Genomic DNA, 24,223 nt, shown 5'->3' on the forward strand with positions numbered 1-24,223 from the left:
AGAGACTTGGTGAAATAATATGTATGTATAAGTCTAATGGTTATAGGTCATACTGTGGACTGTGAAAAGATGTTCCGGTTATGAAATGTCACAGGGCATAGCCATATAGAGTATTTGAGTGGATACCTGACATATGTATTTTTTTTCCCATCAGTGTCAAGAGCGGTTTAGATAATTTTATTTGCATGTGAGGTTAACTGATCCTTGGAAGGTGTATTGTTACATATGCTTCTGGAATCAATGAATGAGTAGGACAAGTGGTCCTGGGATCTGTCCTTATAGTGAGATATTGTGTGTTTCTTCCCCTCCAAATGGGGATGAAGGTTTTATAGCAAAGTAGAATATTAGTGCTGTGAAGATATATAAGTAGTCTCAATTTTCTGCTAGGATTGTGTATTATACCAGTGGGTATTAGGGATGTTTTGGGAAAACTGAATCTGGATCTGGACAAAGAATTCTTTTTGAGATAACACTCTTGCTAAACAAACTGTGCGCTGACATTCTTTTGGGAGGGGTCAAGTGAACAGCTGCGCGATTTTCTGCCCTTTGTGAGAAGTCAGCTCTGTTAATTGTATTGGTTTAACTCTACTTTACGTTCGTTGCTGGAATACTCTGTAAAGGACCAGCATGAAGTACCCAACTGCACATCAGGTTTGAAGAAGTGGGTTAGAGAGCCGTGTGGCCTTCCCACTTACATGGAGGTGGTCTAGCAGGTGAGAGGACTATCACACCTGGTCCTTCCTGCTTTAGTCATCTGGTCTATTGGGTGAGAGAGGTTTTTTAACCCTTCCCAATACGCCCTACAAGTGTAGCAGGTGAGAGTGAATGCTGATTGAGCCTTCTTGCTACCACTTGAGAGCCCATTCTGACTTGCCAGGAGACGTGTGGCCTGTTAACAAGGTTCAGGGACACTGAGAGGGCATTTGCAGAAAGGTGGGCTGTGTGGGAATAAGTTGAAGCCATGGGCAACTTGTTCAGTGTGCAGTGTGGGGCTCCAGCAGGATCCAAAACAGCCAAACAGATAGTGCAAGAAAGGAAAGTCAAGGAAGCAGTGAAAAATGTCAGACCAATACTCAGAAAGGCAGACATGCCAGAGTGTGGGTGTTTGGATGTTGAGAAATGGCACAGATTCAGGGAAGAGGTGCAGCATTGTGGATGTAAAGAAATAACAGTGGGATGTATTATTATATTATTGTTATGTAAAGTGTATTATAAATGTTTTAATGCACCAAGAGCAAAAACTGTGACTGCTACCGCCCCCCCTTCACATAAGCAGAAACCCAGACCAGATGAATGGACTTGTAAACATTGTAGTCAGAAAAACCCAGACTGGAGAAGTACTTGTGCTACGTGTAATGTTACTCGCCCTAAGCAGATTGCACTAAATCCTGTTCGAACCAGATCACATGTGATGACAGAGGACGCTGACACTGAGACAGAGGTAGTGAAGGAATTGAGTTTTGGGGAGGAAGCTGGACATTACTCTGACGGTGAGGAAAGAAAACAGTTATCTGACCCTGAAGACCAACCTTTCCCTCTTTCCCTGACTGACGTAATACAGCAGGAAGGGGAGAGTATAGAGACGTACTTTTGGAGGTTACAGCTGAAGTGGGCAGACGTGGGGTACAAAGTCAGAACCTCCCTTAATGACAAAATACTGATGAGTATATTCATTAACGGTATGAATAAGGTTTTACGAAAAGCAGTACAGACAGCCAGACCTGAGTGGAGAAATATCGACCCAACAGACCTTCTGCAAGTAGCTAAGGGGGTTGAACTGACAAAATGCAAGCGACCAGTTATGTATGCTAGAGCACAAGGAAGACAGTGGAAGCAGAAAGGGAGGGCACCAGGTGACCTAGCGACCGTACAGTGCTGGAATTGTGGACAGAATGGACATTACGCCAGACAGTGCAAAAACCCCAAATAGGAGAGGGAGCAGACTGACTCTCCTCCTTCCTTCCCTCCTCCTTTGCCTCTGGCCTAGGAAACTGGTGACCATGAAGGGACTGGAGGGATTGGTGTTTGAAATTCCCTTGATAAAACAGTATCCCTTAAGCCCAGCCAAATCAATGGCCCTGACCAGAGAATATGTGCAAGCAGGGGCTCTAGTACAAAGGTCCTCCCCCTGTAACACTCCCTTGTATCCAATCAAGAAAAAAAGGGCCCAAAGGTTCCCCTGACACGTACAGAATGGTGCATGATCTGAGAGCTGTCAATGCTGTCACTGAGAGTGTAACACCAATTGTTCCAAACCCACATACCTTACTGTCACAAATCCCAGGGACCTCCAAATGTTTTACAGTAATTGATTTGGCAAATGCCTTTTTCTCTGTGCCTCTACACCCTGACTGTCAGTATCTTTTTGCCTTTACACATGAGGGGAAACAGTACATGTGGACAGTCCTCCCGCAAGGAGGAATGAATTCACCTACCATTTATTCTACAGCTATGGCAGGAATTCTGGAACAGTGGCAACCGCCTCATCCACAGGTTACGATATTGCAGTACGTGGATGACCTTTTGCTCTGCTGTCCAGACCAGACGTCCTGCAAGGAAGCCACAATTTCTTTGCTGTGTTTTCTGGCAGAGAATGGTTGCAAAGTTTCACGTGAAAAATTACAGTACTGTAAGCAAAAGGTAACATTTTTGGGTCACTGTATCTCTGAAGGTACGAGACACCTGACTGAGGAGAGAAAACAAGCAGTCCAAAGTCTCTCCTTACCCAGGTCCCACCGGCAACTGCGCACCTTTTTGGGCTTAGTGTCATACTGCAGGCCTTGGATAAGGTCTGCCTCGCAAATGATGCAACCCCTCTATGATTGTCTGTCATCTGACCCCTTTGACCTCACTCAGGAAGCTATTGACTCCTTTCATTCCCTTAAACTACTCATTGTATCGGCCCCGGCCCTGGGTATTCCAAATTACGATCAACCATTTTTCTTGTTTTGCACAGAACAGGGAGGGCATGCGACAGCCGTCCTCACACAGCAACATGGTGACAAACAAAGACCAATAGCTTACTACTCAGCGCGATTGGACCCAGTTGTCAGAGGGTCACCCACATGTGTCCGTGCTGTAGCGGCTGCTGCAGTACTGCTAGGGAAAGCTTGCTAGATCACATTGACATTTCCCTTAACAATTTACTCCCCGCATGACATCCATGCTATACTTGTGCAAGTCCAACCGAAACACCTGTCTATGGCCAGACAGCTCAGACTTGAATGTGCCCTTCTGATTCCTGAGTATGTCACCCTCAAGAGGTGCAATGTTCTGAATCCAGCCACCCTTTTGCCAGTAGATTCAGAAAAGGGGGAATTGGTGACAAGTGAGGATGAATACTTTGACATGACGCACGAGCATGGCTGCATAGAGCTGATGAGTCAGGAGACTGCAGGTTTTCCACATGTCTATGATACACCTATTACTAATGCAGATTTTGAGTTTTTTGTAGATGGCTCCAGATACCACCTGGATGGGAGATTCTACACTGGATATGCAGTAGTATCCTCGCATGAGGTAATCCGAGCTGAACCACTCCCGCCGCACATGTCCGCGCAGGAGGCGGAGCTAACAGCGCTCATTGAGGCGTGTAGAGCGGGATCAGGTAGGAAAATTAATGTTTATTCAGACTCAAATTATGGATTTGGGATCTGTCATGATTTTGGCCCTATCTGGAGAAGTAGAGCTTTTCTTACGTCAGCTGGTAAGCCTATTAAAAATGCAGAATTGGTAAAACGGTTAATGGAGGCACTAATGTTACCAGTCCAGGTTGGCATCATTAAGGTGAAAGCACACACAAAAGGTGACTCACTGGAGGTAGCGGGCAATAGAAGGGCGGATGCAGCTGCGAAAGCAGCGGCAAAGAGGCCTAGGGATCAGAGGATAGTGGCAGGGAGCCAGCAAGTCCCAGCCACAGTAAGTCTGGATGTCCTGAAATCCCTCCAGCATCAGGCTGCCCAAACAGAGAAGGAACACTGGGGAAAATGGGAGCTGGGCTGAACTCAAATGGAGTATGGGAAAGTAAGGATAGGTTGTGTTTACCAAAGTCCCTGTTCCCTATGATGGCACAAACAACACATGGCCCCACTCACGCCTCAAAAAGTCACATGTGTAACCAGGTGAATGCCTTCTGGATCGCTCCTGGCTTCAGTTACGTAGCCTCCAAACATGTACAATCCTGCATTATCTGCGCACAACACAACCCAGGTAAAACAGTAAAGTCCCTAAGAAAGCAACACCCAGACCGCTCTACCGTGTCAACGACTGCAAATAGACTACATACAACTACCCAAGGTAGGAGTGTATGAATACGTCCTGGTATGTGTAGATCTCTTCTCAGGATGGGTTGAGGCCTATCCAGTAAAATGTGCAAATGCTAAAACAACTGCAGAAAAACTGATGAAGGAACTAGTCTGTCGGTATGGCATCCCAGAAGCCATAGAAAGTGACAGGGGTACACACTTCACTGGAGAAATAATGAGGGACATTATGCAGGCCCTGGGAATAGAGCAGGCATTCCATACCCCTTATCATCCACAGAGCAGTGGAAAAGTAGAGAGATTAAACGGGACACTTAAACTAAAAATTCAAAAGGCCATGGCAGACACAGGAAAGAATTGGGTAGAGTGCGTATCCCTGGCACTCTTTTCAGTCAGACACACTCCATATAGAAAGACAGGCTTGTCTCCTTTTGAAGTCCTTTTTGGTAGTGCCCCAAAAACAGGTCTCTACTTTCCACAAGTGTTACAGATGCAACACGGCACTATGACAGCCTACGTCCAGGCCTTACAGGAAAGACTTAATGTGGTGCATAAACATGTCTTTTCATCCATTCCAGATCCCAATGCAAGTGCAGATGTGCATCAGCTGAATCCAGGTGATTGGGTGGTCGTGCGCAGACACGTGAGAAGGAGCCTAGATCCACGCTTTGATGGCCCATTCCAAGTCCAGCTGACCACATCCACCTCAGTGAAACTTGAGGGAAAGCCCACCTGGATCCACGCCAGTCACTGTAAAAAGGTCACTCCACCGGCAGAATGACAGTTTTGCTAATTATCCTGCTAGGTGTGGCAGGGTTGCTGCGCCCAACAAAGGCGCTGAGCGAACTTTTAAATACGGACTGGGATAATAAACTCATTCGCCACCATATTTCTCTTACTGAGGACATGGAAGGAGAAAAGCCAAAAGACTGTTGGATCTGCACACACAGTTTTATTTTCTTCAAAGACTATGCCTTATTTAGCCTTACCTCTGGAACCACAGGAGGTGTTGATATCAGACTGTATCTACAATGAAACCTGGACTCTATCGATATTCTGGTGAAAAGATGTATTTGCCACCTTGACTATAGCTGGAAAGGTCACTAATCCCTGGTTCCAGCTAAATATCACACAGCCTAGGGGACAGTCGTGGTGGATGGAATACAATCCGGACATTGAGGGTGTAGTTACCAAAGTAAAGACTAAGATCCCTCATTCAGGCCCCATTAGCTACGATGGATTATGGTTCAGTCTTCAATATAATGATGTTGCTATCTGTGGAAAAGACAATAATTGTTTCCGTGTGTTTGTGTCTATGTGTGTATCTACATACATAGTCACCAGTTTTTGTCTGTTCTCCTATTATACGTATATATGTATATATATGGATGATTCCAGCAAAGACTCCTGGTGGGGAAATACATTTTCTTTTATATTTTTTTTTTGGACATTTTTCTTGGACATTTTCTTTTATGAATCCAGCTAATTGGTTTAAGGGCATAGCAGGTTGGATTTCTGGCATTATACAAACCTGTATGCAAATATTGTTATTCTGTCTATTGCTTTATATAGCTGTAAAAGCATTGATATATGCGTTAGCTAAACTATTGAATAATGTATGTTCTAAGAGTTTCAGTATTGAACCCTCTGTAGTTTACTACGGACCCCAAATGGCCTCTGCTGACCGGGAGTAGGTGTCCACACTGAGGGTGGATGGGTGAAGTCTTAGGAAGACCCCTCATGGGTACTAGGCCCATGAGCCAGCAGCTCCTGTTTGGACGCCTACTGACCCTGTAGTGAAGGTTATACCATTTACAAAAGGAGGAAATTGATATAGAAGGGTTAAATGGTTTCTCTATTTCTTTATTAAAGATATTTTATTTCATTAGTAAGTAGTTCATAGTCAGAGCCTTCGGAATAAGAGACAAGATCAAGGATTATTATTGTTTCTAAATGTTCTTCTTATCTTCTTCTTATCTCATATGCATGACTCTACATTTCTGTTTTGCTGAAACTTAAAGGTCATATGAGCAACTTGTAAATTTCCAGCTAGAAGCTTTATTTGCAATATCACATTGATCTGTAAATGGTATAAATAAACTGTACGTTAAATAAACAGAAGAATTGATCATGCTCACATGAATGATGCAGGTCTTTTTCTCCGAGCGCTCGCTCTTGATTAGGTCTGAAGAGGCCTAATTCAGAGGACCTCACTGGTGATCCCATAAGCTGACTTGTGACAAAACAGAACAGCTACAACAAAGTCATGGATCCAGAAGGAATTTACAACCCCTGTGTCATCCTGGGGAGAGTAAATGCTTGTGGATTTGAAATGTGCTTGATGCAAATCTAGCTATGAAGTGTACAACTATGGCACAACTGCTGCCACTGAATGGGTGGGTGTGTGTGGGGCACAATTTTTGGAAAAAAGGGAGGCTCCGCTTTGAGTAACCCTTGCTTACATTGTTTTTAAAAGGAGCCAAGATGACCAAGTCATGGTTCAGCAAAGACTTTATCTACCTACCCCGATGTCATGCTGGGGACGGTTAATTATGGCATATTTTTGAATGTGCTTGATGCAAATCAAAACATCCTGTTTGCAACTAGGGCACAAGTGCTGCCACTGATGGGGTGTCTGTGTGCCCAATTTTTGGAAAAAAGGTAGACTCCGCTTGGAGTAACCCTTGCTTGCTGTGTTTTTTAAAAATGATACAAGATGAACAGATCTGAAGGCAAGATGAAGGCAACATCATGTCTCTGCCTGCACTTTCCTCACAAACCTGCATTTTTCCAGGGACACCCTACTCAACACCGTCTACAGACAGCAGCCAGATCTCTGTCCCTCAGATGTGGTCAAATAAAAGGCCACTTACTGCGACCCATGACAAAGCTAAGTGGTTGACTCTATCCCTCTGTAAGCTGTGGGCTACCGAAATGCTGCCTTTACGCCTAGTGGACACACAGGATTTTACAGACCTTATGTCTGTCGCTGTGCCCCAGTACCAGATGCCCAATCACCACTGCTTCTCCAAGAAAAGCATGCCCGCGCTACACCAGCATGTCACACACAACATCACCACTTCCTTGAGAAAATCTGTGTGTGACAGGGTGCATTTCAACACAGATACTTGGACCAGTAAGCATAGACAGGGTCATTACATGTCACTGACTGGGCACTGGCAAACTATGGTGAGAGATGGAGAAGGGTCTGCTGTACAAGTCTTGCCGTCCCCACGAGTTGTTTCAATCCTTCTTCTGTATGTAGAAGTTAATACACTGCTTCTGCCTCTTCAACCTCGTGTGGGTCCTCCACCTTGGCGCAAACCCTGTGTGGTCAGGCCACCCTTCCTTGCAACTGCGCACAAGGACTACCACACACCTCCTTACTATGCTGGCAGCAGAGCTCAATGCCATCAGGCGGTCAAAGTTTTACTTTGAAATGTATGGGAAATGTGAGTCACACCGCTATTCCAGAGAATAGTAGTCAGGCAGGGTCAAAACATTAATTGAGGAACAGGAACACAATGGGACGGCCAGGACTTAATCAGAAAACAAGCAGAGGTGAAATGCGGATCGGCCAACAAGGTACATAAACAGCAAGCAGGAAAAGTAGTCAGGTAACAAGCACACAAAATCATAAAACTGAACTGGGGGTAAAATTAACCAGAGGTTCATAGCTATGTCTGGCAGTGGTCTGCAGACAGGATGGGCATAAAAAAGGGTGTGGTGTCTTCCCATTGGTTGTAGCTGAATGATGGTATTTCATCTGTGAGATACCCACCAGCTACATTCAGCCAGAGATTCTGCATCTGTCAAGGTAATGCAGCCCAGTGGGTGAGCATAACCTGCGTCCACCTGCGCCGCTGGCATCGACTACTCTCCCATCATCAGCACTATTCATGAAAGGAACACGTTGTCACCTGGCGACCGGAGTACAAATTGACGGAGCGGACTCCGTTGGTGACTTAACAGCCGTGTGCGGCAATGATGCAAACCTGGCTGCGGGCCATCCTCAGGGCAATGTGACACACGTGCCTTCTATGGCTCACGTGTTGAACCGAATTCTCCAGCAATTTTTAAAACACCATCCCGGCCTACATGGACTTGTGCAGCGGGCACGCTCGCTATGTGCTCACTTCCATCGTGCGCACACAGCAGCTCAACAACTTTCATCACTCCGGAAGTCTTAGGGTCTGGCAGTTAAACGCCGGAAATGCGATGTTCCAACACGCAGGAATTGGAATCTGCACATGTTGCAGCGTGTGTGGCAGCACCGCAGAGCCCTGCTGAAATACGGTATGACATATATCCTGGGATAACTTGATCAAGAGGTGGTGCAGATCACGCTGCTGGAGTGGTGTCAGATCAAGGACCTATGCACCCTGCTACACAGTTCACAAATGTCGACGAAGATGTTTAGCACTGGCAATGTCATTCTCAGCGTGACAATTCTGGTCATCTACATGATGGAGCACACTGTAATTATTATTCGGAGTCAGGTGTTGGGACAAGAGGAAGGGGAGGAAGTACAGGAGGAGTCATATGCGGAAGGGATAACAAGATCTACGAGGTCCAGATGGTCAGCGGCACCTATACGGCAGTCATGGTGAGGGAGAGGGATTAACAAGGGCGCATAGTATCAGCAAAAAGTGTTGATGAAAGTGCAGGAGCCCATGAAGAAATGGAGGACGAACTGGCAATGGGCATGGAAGACTCAGCAGATGAGTGAGAGCTTGCTCACATTTCGGTTGTGCGAGGTTGTGGGGAGAGGGCAGAGGAAGGAGGCACGATTCTCACCTCTCTGCCACCAACACAACAAGGACTTGGTCCTCCTGGATGCACAAGACACATGAGCGCCTTCTTGCTGCACTACCTACATGACCCTCGGATTGTATGAATTTGAAGTAATCCTGAATACTGGGTTGCCACACTGTTAGATCCCCGGTACAAGACAAAATTTGGCGAACTAATTCCTGCCATAGAAATGGACGCACGTATACAGGAGTATCTGCAGAATGTGGTACGCAATCTTAGATCTACTTTTCCACTAAACACCAGTGCTGCACAGAGTGAATCACAACGCTTTGTCATGGATAGGAGGAAATGGTCTTTTACTTGTCCACATCGGAGGGACCGAGGGATGGCTGCTGTGCTGAGATGGCGTTGAGTACGGTGTCCCTGCACAGTTGCACTTTTGGTCATATCCCAAAATGAGTTGAAAAAGGACAGATGCTGTTGGAAAGGGGAACAGGTGTGTTGGAAAGGGGAAAAAAGTTTTGGTCCGTGGATTTGGTGGTTAAGCAACTGTAACATTTGCTGAAGAAACACCATCTGTTACAGTGGGACTGGCAGATTTGGATAAAGTGGTATATAATCTGTGACCGCTATATAACGAAAATTAATAAGAAAAGAAAGAGAAAGGTATATATCCCCATCAGCAGTCAGTGTCCACCGTGCTCCCAGTTGGAAAAGGAGAGGTTGGCAACTGGAAGGTTTGGTGGAGGATACAGAGCTGTGTGGCTATGAAACTAATAGTAGCCTGAACCGAGTTAGACGCCATTCGGATCTGGAGACTGTGAGCCCTGTTAGCGTCACAGGGTCCACATGCCCACCCAGCCCAGGAACTCACTGTTAACAACACAGGGGCCATTGAGTACGCTGACCGTGTGCGTAGGGGCCACACCTGTGGACAGCAGGCGCATCAGCAGCAGCAGGCCTGTTAATGCCACTGGGCTGCACAAGCAGGACTGGTAGGACCGGAGCTGGTCTTAACCGTTCTGCGTTACCAACTGTGGTGGTGGCCTGCATCCACCACCCTATCCCTGCCTACCTCTGGCCTAAAGCCGCAATGGGTTCAACACATGGAGGTGTGCTCTTTCGGAGCATAATAGAAGACTGCGCACCTCCTTGTTGGCTCCAGCCCCTTTTATAACCTGGGTCTGCCCCAAACCAGGGTGAACCACAATGCACCTCCTGGAGACAAAAGTAGAGTGACACGTCATGAGTGGCATAACTAGCGTCCTATTTGGAAACGCAACTTCAATGATGACCTCATGGCTGCCATGACCCAAACACCTCACCAGTCATCGTCTGACCATCAATAATGCGGTGACAAGTCATAGGTGTGGGCCTCTGCAAGCCATTTGGGAGGACACCTCATGCCCTGTGGTCTATATGGGACCCCCACATCAGGGCCAGGGCCAAAGAGTTCATTACCGGACCTAGTCTCAGATGCAGGAAGTGCCTGAGCATGCTCAGTAGCATGAAATACAGTCTCTGAAAAAAGACTATCAGCTTTAGCATGGTGTCTAGGCACAAAACAGGACTTAGACCCGGCACGGAATGCAAGCACCTGTGCAAAGAGGCTTTTCACACTTAGTGTGGGAGCATGCGCTGTATCCCGAAAAGAAGACTTAGCGTCAGGAATAACACAGTCAGGCTGAGCATACTCACTACGCGAAACACTGTAATTATGCTGCAGCTGCGGTACATCGGCACACGCATGCGCACTAGCTGCCTCTCCACACTTAGACGTGAAGGGGAAATTGCTCTTGGAGATGCTGTCTATGAACAGAAGGAAAAGCTAAAGGAAGCCTGACTTTCTATCCCTCCGAATTATGAAATGCAGCAATGAATTCCATGAGTTTGCTATAACATTAGCGTAGCAAAATGTGCATGAGGGTGTGATGTAGAGGTGCTAGAAATAGCTTGTCACCAGTGGGGCACTAATGGAATACAACAGCCAGTTCTATGATGCCACTAAATGGCAGTATTTTGTGCTATCATTATAGCTTATTAAAAACAGAGCAGGAGGTTGTCATGCAGAGGTGCTGCACATAGATTTGCAGTAGTGTGAATAGACAAAAGTACAATAGCCACGTTTAGGATGCCACTAGGTACAGTGAGTGTTTGCTAGTATAATGGCTTAGTTTAAAAAAGTTTGAGTGTGCAATGCAGGCAGACGTGCTGCAAATATGTTTACAATAGTGTGAATAGACAAAAGTACAATAGCCACGTTTAGGATGCCACTAGGTACACTGAGTGTTTGCTAGTATAATGGCTGAGTTTAAAAAAGTTTGAGTGTGCAATGCAGGCAGACGTGCTGCAAATATCGTTCCAATAGTGTGAATAGACAAAAGTACAATAGCCACGTTTAGGATGCCACTAGGTACACTGAGTGTTTGCTAGTATAATGGCTGAGTTTAAAAAAGTTTGAGTGTGCAATGCAGGCAGACGTGCTGCAAATATGTTTACAATAGTGTGAATAGACAAAAGTACAATAGCCACGTTTAGGATGCCACTAGGTACACTGAGTGTTTGCTAGTATAATGGCTGAGTTTAAAAAAGTTTGAGTGTGCAATGCAGGCAGACGTGCTGCAAATATCGTTCCAATAGTGTGAATAGACAAAAGTACAATAGCCACGTTTAGGATGCCACTAGGTACACTGAGTGTTTGCTAGTATAATGGCTTAGTTTAAAAAAGTTTGAGTGTGCAATGCAGGCAGACGTGCTGCAAATATGTTTACAATAGTGTGAATAGACAAAAGTACAATAGCCACGTTTAGGATGCCACTAGGTACACTGAGTGTTTGCTAGTATAATGGCTGAGTTTAAAAAAGTTTGAGTGTGCAATGCAGGCAGATGTGCTGCAAATATGTTTACAATAGTGTGAATAGACAAAAGTACAATAGCCACGTTTAGGATGCCACTAGGTACACTGAGTGTTTGCTAGTATAATGGCTGAGTTTAAAAAAGTTTGAGTGTGCAATGCAGGCAGACGTGCTGCAAGTATCGTTCCAATAGTGTGAATAGACAAAAGTACAATAGCCACGTTTAGGATGCCACTAGGTACACTGAGTGTTTGCTAGTATAATGGCTGAGTTTAAAAAAGTTTGAGTGTGGAATGCAGGCAGATGTGCTGCAAATATGTTTACAATAGTGTGAATAGACAAAAGTACAATAGCCACGTTTAGGATGCCAATAGGTACACTGAGTGTTTGCTAGTATAATGGCTGAGTTTAAAAAAGTTTGAGTGTGGAATGCAGGCAGATGTGCTGCAAATATGTTTACAATTGTGTGAATAGACAAAAGTACAATAGCCACGTTTAGGATGCCACTAGGTACACTGAGTGTTTGCTAGTATAATGGCTGAGTTTAAAAAAGTTTGAGTGTGCAATGCAGGCAGACGTGCTGCAAATATCGTTCCAATAGTGTGAATAGACAAAAGTACAATAGCCACGTTTAGGATGCCACTAGGTACACTGAGTGTTTGCTAGTATAATGGCTGAGTTTAAAAAAGTTTGAGTGTGCAATGCAGGCAGACGTGCTGCAAATATCGTTCCAATAGTGTGAATAGACAAAACTACAATAGCCACGTTTAGGATGCCACTAGGTACACTGAGTGTTTGCTAGTATAATGGCTGAGTTTAAAAAAGTTTGAGTGTGCAATGCAGGCAGACGTGCTGCAAATATCGTTCCAATAGTGTGAATAGACAAAAGTACAATAGCCACGTTTAGGATGCCACTAGGTACACTGAGTGTTTGCTAGTATAATGGCTGAGTTTAAAAAAGTTTGAGTGTGCAATGCAGGCAGACGTGCTGCAAATATGTTTACAATAGTGTGAATAGACAAAAGTACAATAGCCACGTTTAGGATGCCACTAGGTACACTGAGTGTTTGCTAGTATAATGGCTGAGTTTAAAAAAGTTTGAGTGTGCAATGCAGGCAGACGTGCTGCAAATATCGTTCCAATAGTGTGAATAGACAAAAGTACAATAGCCACGTTTAGGATGCCACTAGGTACACTGAGTGTTTGCTAGTATAATGGCTTAGTTTAAAAAAGTTTGAGTGTGCAATGCAGGCAGACGTGCTGCAAATATGTTTACAATAGTGTGAATAGACAAAAGTACAATAGCCACGTTTAGGATGCCACTAGGTACACTGAGTGTTTGCTAGTATAATGGCTGAGTTTAAAAAAGTTTGAGTGTGCAATGCAGGCAGACGTGCTGCAAATATGTTTACAATAGTGTGAATAGACAAAAGTACAATAGCCACGTTTAGGATGCCAATAGGTACACTGAGTGTTTGCTAGTATAATGGCTGAGTTTAAAAAAGTTTGAGTGTGGAATGCAGGCAGACGTGCTGCAAATATGTTTACAATTGTGTGAATAGACAAAAGTACAATAGCCACGTTTAGGATGCCACTAGGTACACTGAGTGTTTGCTAGTATAATGGCTGAGTTTAAAAAAGTTTGAGTGTGCAATGCAGGCAGACGTGCTGCAAATATCGTTCCAATAGTGTGAATAGACAAAAGTACAATAGCCACGTTTAGGATGCCACTAGGTACACTGAGTGTTTGCTAGTATAATGGCTGAGTTTAAAAAAGTTTGAGTGTGCAATGCAGGCAGACGTGCTGCAAATATCGTTCCAATAGTGTGAATAGACAAAAGTACAATAGCCACGTTTAGGATGCCACTAGGTACACTGAGTGTTTGCTAGTATAATGGCTGAGTTTAAAAAAGTTTGAGTGTGCAATGCAGGCAGACGTGCTGCAAATATGTTTACAATAGTGTGAATAGACAAAAGTACAATAGCCACGTTTAGGATGCCACTAGGTACACTGAGTGTTTGCTAGTATAATGGCTGAGTTTAAAAAAGTTTGAGTGTGCAATGCAGGCAGACGTGCTGCAAATATGTTTACAATAGTGTGAATAGACAAAAGTACAATAGCCACGTTTAGGATGCCACTAGGTACACTGAGTGTTTGCTAGTATAATGGCTGAGTTTAAAAAAGTTTGAGTGTGCAATGCAGGCAGACGTGCTGCAAGTATCGTTCCAATAGTGTGAATAGACAAAAGTACAATAGCCACGTTTAGGATGCCACTAGGTACACTGAGTGTTTGCTAGTATAATGGCTGAGTTTAAAAAAGTTTGAGTGTGGAATGCAGGCAGATGTGCTGCAAATATGTTTACAATAGTGTGAATAGACAAAAGTACAATAGCCACGTTTAGGATGCCAATAGGTACACTGAGTGTTTGCTAGTATAATGGCTGAGTTTAAAAAAGTTTGAGTGTGGAATGCAGGCAGATGTGCTGCAAATATGTTTACAATTGTGTGAATAGACAAAAGTACAATAGCCACGTTTAGGATGCCACTAGGTACACTGAGTGTTTGCTAGTATAATGGCTGAGTTTAAAAAAGTTTGAGTGTGCAATGCAGGCAGACGTGCTGCAAATATCGTTCCAATAGTGTGAATAGACAAAAGTACAATAGCCACGTTTAGGATGCCACTAGGTACACTGAGTGTTTGCTAGTATAATGGCTGAGTTTAAAAAAGTTTGAGTGTGCAATGCAGGCAGACGTGCTGCAAATATCGTTCCAATAGTGTGAATAGACAAAAGTACAATAGCCACGTTTAGGATGCCACTAGGTACACTGAGTGTTTGCTAGTATAATGGCTGAGTTTAAAAAAGTTTGAGTGTGCAATGCAGGCAGACGTGCTGCAAATATGTTTACAATAGTGTGAATAGACAAAAGTACAATAGCCACGTTTAGGATGCCACTAGGTACACTGAGTGTTTGCTAGTATAATGGCTGAGTTTAAAAAAGTTTGAGTGTGCAATGCAGGCAGACGTGCTGCAAATATCGTTCCAATAGTGTGAATAGACAAAAGTACAATAGCCACGTTTAGGATGCCACTAGGTACACTGAGTGTTTGCTAGTATAATGGCTTAGTTTAAAAAAGTTTGAGTGTGCAATGCAGGCAGACGTGCTGCAAATATGTTTACAATAGTGTGAATAGACAAAAGTACAATAGCCACGTTTAGGATGCCACTAGGTACACTGAGTGTTTGCTAGTATAATGGCTGAGTTTAAAAAAGTTTGAGTGTGCAATGCAGGCAGACGTGCTGCAAATATGTTTACAATAGTGTGAATAGACAAAAGTACAATAGCCACGTTTAGGATGCCACTAGGTACACTGAGTGTTTGCTAGTATAATGGCTGAGTTTAAAAAAGTTTGAGTGTGCAATGCAGGCAGACGTGCTGCAAATATCGTTCCAATAGTGTGAATAGACAAAAGTACAATAGCCACGTTTAGGATGCCACTAGGTACACTGAGTGTTTGCTAGTATAATGGCTGAGTTTAAAAAAGTTTGAGTGTGCAATGCAGGCAGATGTGCTGCAAATATGTTTACAATAGTGTGAATAGACAAAAGTACAATAGCCACGTTTAGGATGCCACTAGGTACACTGAGTGTTTGCTAGTATAATGGCTGAGTTTAAAAAAGTTTGAGTGTGCAATGCAGGCAGACGTGCTGCAAATATCGTTCCAATAGTGTGAATAGACAAAAGTACAATAGCCACGTTTAGGATGCCACTAGGTACACTGAGTGTTTGCTAGTATAATGGCTGAGTTTAAAAAAGTTTGAGTGTGCAATGCAGGCAGACGTGCTGCAAATATCGTTCCAATAGTGTGAATAGACAAAAGTACAATAGCCACGTTTAGGATGCCACTAGGTACACTGAGTGTTTGCTAGTATAATGGCTGAGTTTAAAAAAGTTTGAGTGTGGAATGCAGGCAGATGTGCTGCAAATATGTTTACAATAGTGTGAATAGACAAAAGTACAATAGCCACGTTTAGGATGCCACTAGGTACACTGAGTGTTTGCTAGTATAATGGCTGAGTTTAAAAAAGTTTGAGTGTGCAATGCAGGCAGACGTGCTGCAAATATCGTTCCAATAGTGTGAATAGACAAAAGTACAATAGCCACGTTTAGGATGCCACTAGGTACACTGAGTGTTTGCTAGTATAATGGCTGAGTTTAAAAAAGTTTGAGTGTGCAATGCAGGCAGACGTGCTGCAAATATCGTTCCAATAGTGTGAATAGACAAAACTACAATAGCCACGTTTAGGATGCCACTAGGTACACTGAGTGTTTGCTAGTATAATGGCTGAGTTTTAAAAAAGTTTGAGTGTGCAATGCAGGCAGACGTGCTGCAAATATCGTTCCAATAGTGTGAATAGACAAAAGTACAATAGCCACGTTTAGGATGCCACTAGGTACACTGAGTGTTTGCTAGTATAATGGCTGAGTTTAAAAAAGTTTGAGTGTGCAATGCAGGCAGACGTGCTGCAAATATCGTTCCAATAGTGTGAATAGACAAAAGTACAATAGCCACGTTTAGGATGCCACTAGGTACACTGAGTGTTTGCTAGTATAATGGCTGAGTTTAAAAAAGTTTGAGTGTGCAATGCAGGCAGACGTGCTGCAAATATGTTTACAATAGTGTGAATAGACAAAAGTACAATAGCCACGTTTAGGATGCCACTAGGTACACTGAGTGTTTGCTAGTATAATGGCTGAGTTTAAAAACGTTTGAGTGTGCAATGCAGGCAGACGTGCTGCAAATATCGTTCCAATAGTGTGAATAGACAAAAGTACAATAGCCACGTTTAGGATGCCACTAGGTACACTGAGTGTTTGCTAGTATAATGGCTGAGTTTAAAAAAGTTTGAGTGTGCAATGCAGGCAGACGTGCTGCAAATATGTTTACAATAGTGTGAATAGACAAAAGTACAATAGCCACGTTTAGGATGCCACTAGGTACACTGAGTGTTTGCTAGTATAATGGCTTAGTTTAAAAAAGTTTGAGTGTGCAATGCAGGCAGACGTGCTGCAAATATGTTTACAATAGTGTGAATAGACAAAAGTACAATAGCCACGTTTAGGATGCCACTAGGTACACAGAGTGTTTGCTAGTAAAATGGCTTAGTTTAAAAAAGTTGGAGTGTGCAATGCAGGCAGACGTGCTATGCAAATGTCTTTGCACTAGTGGGACTATAGCAAAGTCCAATAGCCACGTTTAGGATGCCACTAGGTACACAGAGTGTTTGCTAGTAAAATGGCTTAGTTTAAAAAAGTTTGAGTGTGCAATGCAGGCAGACGTGCTCTGCAAATGTCTTTGCACTAGTGGGACTATAGCAAATTCCAATAGCCACGTTTAGGATGCCACTAGGTACACTGACTGTTTGCTAGTATAATGGCTTAGTTAAAAAGAGTTGGAGTCTGCAATGCAGGCAGACGTGCTCTGCAAATGTCTTTGCACTAGTGGGACTATAGCAAAGTCCAATAGCCACGTTTAGGATGCCACTAGGTACACTGAGTGTTTGCTAGTATAATGGCTTAGTTTAAAAAAGTTGGAGTGTGCAATGCAGGCAGACGTGCTCTGCAAATGTCTTTGCACTAGTTGGACTATAGCAAAGTCCAATAGCCACGTATAGGATGCCACTAGGTACACTGAGTGTTTGCTAGTAAAATTGCTTAGTTTAAAAAAGTTGGAGTGTGCAATGCAGGCAGACGTGCTCTGCAAATGTCTTTGCACTAGTGGGACTATAGCAAAGTCCAATAGCCACGTTTAGGATGCCACTAGGTACACTGAGTGTTTGCTAGTAAAATTGCTTAGTTTAAAAAAGTTGGAGTGTGCAATGCAGGCAGACGTGCTCTGCAAATGTCTTTGCACTAGTGGGACTATAGCAAAGTCCAATAGCCACGTATAGGATGCCACTAGGTACACTGAGTGTTTGCTAGTAAAATTGCTTAGTTTAAAAAAGTTGGAGTGTGCAATGCAGGCAGACGTGCTCTGCAAATGTCTTTGCACTAGTGGGACTATAGCAAAGTCCAATAGCCACGTTTAGGATGCCACTAGGTACACTGAGTGTTTGCTAGTAAAATTGCTTAGTTTAAAAAAGTTGGAGTGTGCAATGCAGGCAGACGTGCTCTGCAAATGTCTTTGCACTAGTGGGACTATAGCAAAGTCCAATAGCCACGTATAGGATGCCACTAGGTACACTGAGTGTTTGCTAGTAAAATTGCTTAGTTTAAAAAAGTTGGAGTATGCAATGCAGGCAGACGTGCTCTGCAAATGTCTTTGCACTAGTGGGACTATAGCAAAGTCCAATAGCCACGTTTAGGATGCCACTAGGTACACTGAGTGTTTGCTAGTATAATGGCTGAGTTTTAAAAAAGTTTGAGTGTGCAATGCAGGCAGACGTGCTGCAAATATCGTTCCAATAGTGTGAATAGACAAAAGTACAATAGCCACGTTTAGGATGCCACTAGGTACACTGAGTGTTTGCTAGTATAATGGCTGAGTTTAAAAAAGTTTGAGTGTGCAATGCAGGCAGACGTGCTGCAAATATCGTTCCAATAGTGTGAATAGACAAAAGTACAATAGCCACGTTTAGGATGCCACTAGGTACACTGAGTGTTTGCTAGTATAATGGCTGAGTTTAAAAAAGTTTGAGTGTGCAATGCAGGCAGACGTGCTGCAAATATGTTTACAATAGTGTGAATAGACAAAAGTACAATAGCCACGTTTAGGATGCCACTAGGTACACTGAGTGTTTGCTAGTATAATGGCTGAGTTTAAAAACGTTTGAGTGTGCAATGCAGGCAGACGTGCTGCAAATATCGTTCCAATAGTGTGAATAGACAAAAGTACAATAGCCACGTTTAGGATGCCACTAGGTACACTGAGTGTTTGCTAGTATAATGGCTGAGTTTAAAAAAGTTTGAGTGTGCAATGCAGGCAGACGTGCTGCAAATATGTTTACAATAGTGTGAATAGACAAAAGTACAATAGCCACGTTTAGGATGCCACTAGGTACACTGAGTGTTTGCTAGTATAATGGCTTAGTTTAAAAAAGTTTGAGTGTGCAATGCAGGCAGACGTGCTGCAAATATGTTTACAATAGTGTGAATAGACAAAAGTACAATAGCCACGTTTAGGATGCCACTAGGTACACTGAGTGTTTGCTAGTATAATGGCTGAGTTTAAAAAAAGTTTGAGTGTGCAATGCAGGCAGACGTGCTGCAAATATGTTTACAATAGTGTGAATAGACAAAAGTACAATAGCCACGTTTAGGATGCCACTAGGTACACAGAGTGTTTGCTAGTAAAATGGCTTAGTTTAAAAAAGTTGGAGTGTGCAATGCAGGCAGACGTGCTATGCAAATGTCTTTGCACTAGTGGGACTATAGCAAAGTCCAATAGCCACGTTTAGGATGCCACTAGGTACACAGAGTGTTTGCTAGTAAAATGGCTTAGTTTAAAAAAGTTTGAGTGTGCAATGCAGGCAGACGTGCTCTGCAAATGTCTTTGCACTAGTGGGACTATAGCAAATTCCAATAGCCACGTTTAGGATGCCACTAGGTACACTGACTGTTTGCTAGTATAATGGCTTAGTTAAAAAGAGTTGGAGTCTGCAATGCAGGCAGACGTGCTCTGCAAATGTCTTTGCACTAGTGGGACTATAGCAAAGTCCAATAGCCACGTTTAGGATGCCACTAGGTACACTGAGTGTTTGCTAGTATAATGGCTTAGTTTAAAAAAGTTGGAGTGTGCAATGCAGGCAGACGTGCTCTGCAAATGTCTTTGCACTAGTTGGACTATAGCAAAGTCCAATAGCCACGTATAGGATGCCACTAGGTACACTGAGTGTTTGCTAGTAAAATTGCTTAGTTTAAAAAAGTTGGAGTGTGCAATGCAGGCAGACGTGCTCTGCAAATGTCTTTGCACTAGTGGGACTATAGCAAAGTCCAATAGCCACGTTTAGGATGCCACTAGGTTTACTGAGTGTTTGCTAGTAAAATTGCTTAGTTTAAAAAAGTTGGAGTGTGCAATGCAGGCAGACGTGCTCTGCAAATGTCTTTGCACTAGTGGGACTATAGCAAAGTCCAATAGCCACGTATAGGATGCCACTAGGTACACTGAGTGTTTGCTAGTAAAATTGCTTAGTTTAAAAAAGTTGGAGTGTGCAATGCAGGCAGACGTGCTCTGCAAATGTCTTTGCACTAGTGGGACTATAGCAAAGTCCAATAGCCACGTTTAGGATGCCACTAGGTACACTGAGTGTTTGCTAGTAAAATTGCTTAGTTTAAAAAAGTTGGAGTGTGCAATGCAGGCAGACGTGCTCTGCAAATGTCTTTGCACTAGTGGGACTATAGCAAAGTCCAATAGCCACGTATAGGATGCCACTAGGTACACTGAGTGTTTGCTAGTAAAATTGCTTAGTTTAAAAAAGTTGTAGTGTGCAATGCAGGCAGACGTGCTCTGCAAATGTCTTTGCACTAGTGGGACTATAGCAAAGTCCAATAGCCACGTTTAGGATGCCACTAGGTACACTGAGTGTTTGCTAGTATAATGGCTTAGTTATAATGAGTTGGAGTGTGCAGAGGACAAGAGGGTACAGTGGCAGGATTGTGGTGCTCTGGGTAGAGGAATGGAAGCCTGCCTTTCTATTCCCTCCTAATGGTGAAATGCAGGGAGGAAATCCCTGACCTTGGCTACACAGACGCTGTTGCTGCTTTCAGGACCTGTCACCTATGGCTCTCTGACCCTGCCGGTTTGAGCCCTTAAAAGGACTGCTATAAAGTGCTCTCCCTAAGCTGTCTAACGCTGTGTATGCAGCGCATACAGCTGTATCGGCGATAGGACTCAGGAGGAGGACGGAGCTGCGACAGTGATGTCTGACACCAAAGACGCAGAAGGCAGATAATGGCGTCCTGGAAGAAAATGTCCGGTTTTATAATGCAGGGACATGTGACATGGACATCCTATCACACATGCCGTTGCTTCTCTGGCTCAAAGTCCACTTAGCTGTGTGTGTGTCTGGGATTGGCTGACATGCTGGCCCGCCCCACAAGACGCGCGCGCTTAGGGAAGGAAGACAAGAAAAAAAAAAAAAAATGGCGATCGCTATTATAGAAACAGCAGTGATCTGAAGGCGCTGTTCACGCACACTATACACTGAAATGTCATAATAGTGTGAGTCACAGAGTGACTTACACTATTACAGCAGAAACCAAGCTATGATTTAGCTGTTTTTTTGCTGCTAGAACCATTCTCGAACGTTTCTAGAACTATCGAGCTTTTGCAAAAAGCTCGAGTTCTAGTTCGATCTAGAACAGGCCCCAAAATCACTCGAGCCTAGAACTGGAGAACCACGAACCGCGCTCAACTCTAGTTGCGACATTGAACGTGCGATGTCGATGGGGTCAAATCGAAAGTGACGCACATCCGGCATCGCAGTCGATATCGCAACGTGCAAATCCTTTTTGATACGATGAACGAGCGCAAAAGCGTCGTTATCGTATCATCGCTGCAGCCTCCGACATTTCCATAATGCCGGTGCAGCGACAGGTACGATATTGTTCCTCGTTCCTGCGGCAGCACACATCGCTGTGTGTAAAGCCGCAGGAGCGAGGAACTTCACCTTACCTGCCGCCGGCTGCAATGAAAAGGATGGAGGTGGGCAGGATGTTTACATCCTGCTCATCTCCGCCCCTCCACTTCAATTGGCCGCCTGCCGTGTGACGTCGCTGTGACGCCGCACGACCCGCCCCCTTAGGAAGGAGGCGGGTCGCCGGCCAGAGGGACGTCGCACGGCAGGTATGTGCATGTGAAACTGCCGTATCGATAATAATCGCTACGGCAGCTTTCACTAGATATTGCACGTGCGACGGGGGCGGGACTATCGCTGCAGCATCGGTAACACATTGTTACCGATGTCGCAGCGTGCAAAGCCCTCCTAAAGTGGCCTTTAGTCTGCTGGTCTTCTGAAAACTGTTTGCGGGCTTTTTTGTACAACATCTTTACAAGAGGCTTTCTTATTAGAAGACAGCCATGCATAGCAATTTGATGCAGTGTGCATCGTATGGTCTGAGAACTGCAAAGCTGACTTTCTATCCTTTTAACCTCTGCAGCAATGCTGGCAGCACTCACGGGCTTATTTTGAAAAGAGGACGCTGAGCACATGCACTAAACTTCTTTGGTCGACCATAGTGAGGCCTGTTCTGAGTGGAGCTTGTCTTGTTAAACTACTGTATGGTCTTGGCCACTGTGCTGCAGCTCAGTTTCAGGGTATCATCAATCTTCCTATAGCTTAGGCCATCTTTATGTAGAGTAACAATTTTTTTTCAGATCCTCAGAGAATACTTTGCCATGAGGTGCCATGTTGAATGACCAGTAACATATGACAGAGTGTGTGAATAATAACACCAAGTTTAACAGAGCTGCTCCCCCTTCACACCTGAGATCTTGAAATACTAATGAGTCACATGACACCAGGAAGGGAAAATGGCTAATTGTGCACAATTTGGCCATTTTTACTTAGGGGTGTAATCACTTTTGTTGCCAGCAGTTTTGACATTAATGTCTGTGTGTTGAATTATTTAGAGGGAACCAAATGTACACTGTTATACAAGCTGCACACTGACTATTTTACATTTTATCAAAGTGTCCTATCTTCAATGTTGTAAATGCGAACGGTTCGCCAATTTCATGTTTGAGTGATTTTGGGGGGTGTCCGAGTCGTTCAACGAACTCGAACGATTTGCTTAAAGTTCGGCAGTTCGAGTTACGTTCGAGAACGGTTTGATCACCAAAAAGCGTAGCTGGTTACTAACTATGTAATTTCAGCCCTTTTCAGGGCAGCATTACAGCCGTTGATAGCAATTGTTGCTAGGCAGGTCTGTGCCAACGCTGTGCAGGGGTTTATATCACAGCGTCTGGCTACATCAGCTCAGGCAATTCCTTGGGGCATTGTTTCATTGGCAGGGATAGAAAGTGAGGCTTCCTTTGCTGACCAGCAAGCTACAGCACCTGTGCACTGTACACACCTGCCCATTTTTGTTATGCAATTTTAATTGCAAACAGTGCTGACACTTTTAGTGGCATACTAAAATTGTCTGGGATACTAACTTAGTGTTCCTTTTCTGACCAGCTAGCTACAGCACCTGTGCATTCTACACACCTGCCCATTTTTGCTACGCAATTTTAATTGCAAATAGTAGTATCTACTTGATGGAGCACTTGAGATCCATTGAAGCACCTGGTCTTTTGGTGCCTCATCTACATTTGGTAGCGATGGTCGTGTCCCTGAAAAAAGGTACACCTCTTATTTTGGCTGGTATTTGGTGTTATGAATCGGTGCTGCCGTAGACGCAAGCAGCCTGCTGCGGTTCCAGTTGCGCCCAGGCGTCAGCTGCCATTTTTGGCCGTGCCTCGGGTCATCCAGCTGGCTGCTTCCTCATCCACGTCTAAGTGTGGAGAGACGGCTAGTGCGCATGCGTGTGCCGATTTACCCCAGACACAGCCTAAGTACAGTGTTTCGCCTAGTGACCATGCTCAGCATGACTGTGCCCTTCCTGAGGCTAAGTCTTCAGTTAGTGCTACTGAGCATGCTCCCACACTTAGTGAGAAAAGCCTCTTTGCACAGGTACTTGGACTCCGTGCCGTGTCTAAGTCCTGTGTTGGGCCTACAGAGCATGCAGAAGCTGATAGTCTGTTTTCTGAGACTGTTTTCAGGCAAATGAGCATGCTCAGGCACTTTTTGCATCAGAGGCTAGGTCCATTAAGGAACTCACTGGCCATGTCCGTGAGGTGTCAGTCCATGATAGTCCAGAGGGCATCAGGTGTCCTGATGATGTGGCCACTCCGGACTGGCTCGCAGAGGTCCGCCCCTATGATTTGGCACCTCATCATTGTTCGTCAGACGATGACTGGTGAGGTGTTTGGGGCGTGGCTGCCACGAGGTCATCATTGAAGTGGCGTTTACGGATAGGCCGCTGGGTATGTCACTGATGACGTGGCACTCTGCTTTTTCCTCATGGAGGGGCATTGTGGTCCACCCTGGGTTGGGGCGGACCCAGGTTAGAAAAGGGGCTGGAGACAACAAGGAGGTGTGCAGTCTTCTATTTATCTCAGACAGAGCACACCTCCATGTATTGAACCCATTGTGGCTTTAGGGCAGAGGTAAGCGAGGAAAGGTCGTCGGTGCAGGACGCCACCACACTTGGTAACGCAGAACGGTTACAACCAGCTCCTGTCCTACCAGTCCAGCTAGTGCAGCACAGTGGCATTAACTAGGCTGCTGCTGCTGCGCCTGCTGTCCACA

This window comes from Anomaloglossus baeobatrachus, chromosome 1 (assembly GCF_048569485.1).
Source record: "Anomaloglossus baeobatrachus isolate aAnoBae1 chromosome 1, aAnoBae1.hap1, whole genome shotgun sequence".
Taxonomy (NCBI): domain Eukaryota; kingdom Metazoa; phylum Chordata; class Amphibia; order Anura; family Aromobatidae; genus Anomaloglossus; species Anomaloglossus baeobatrachus.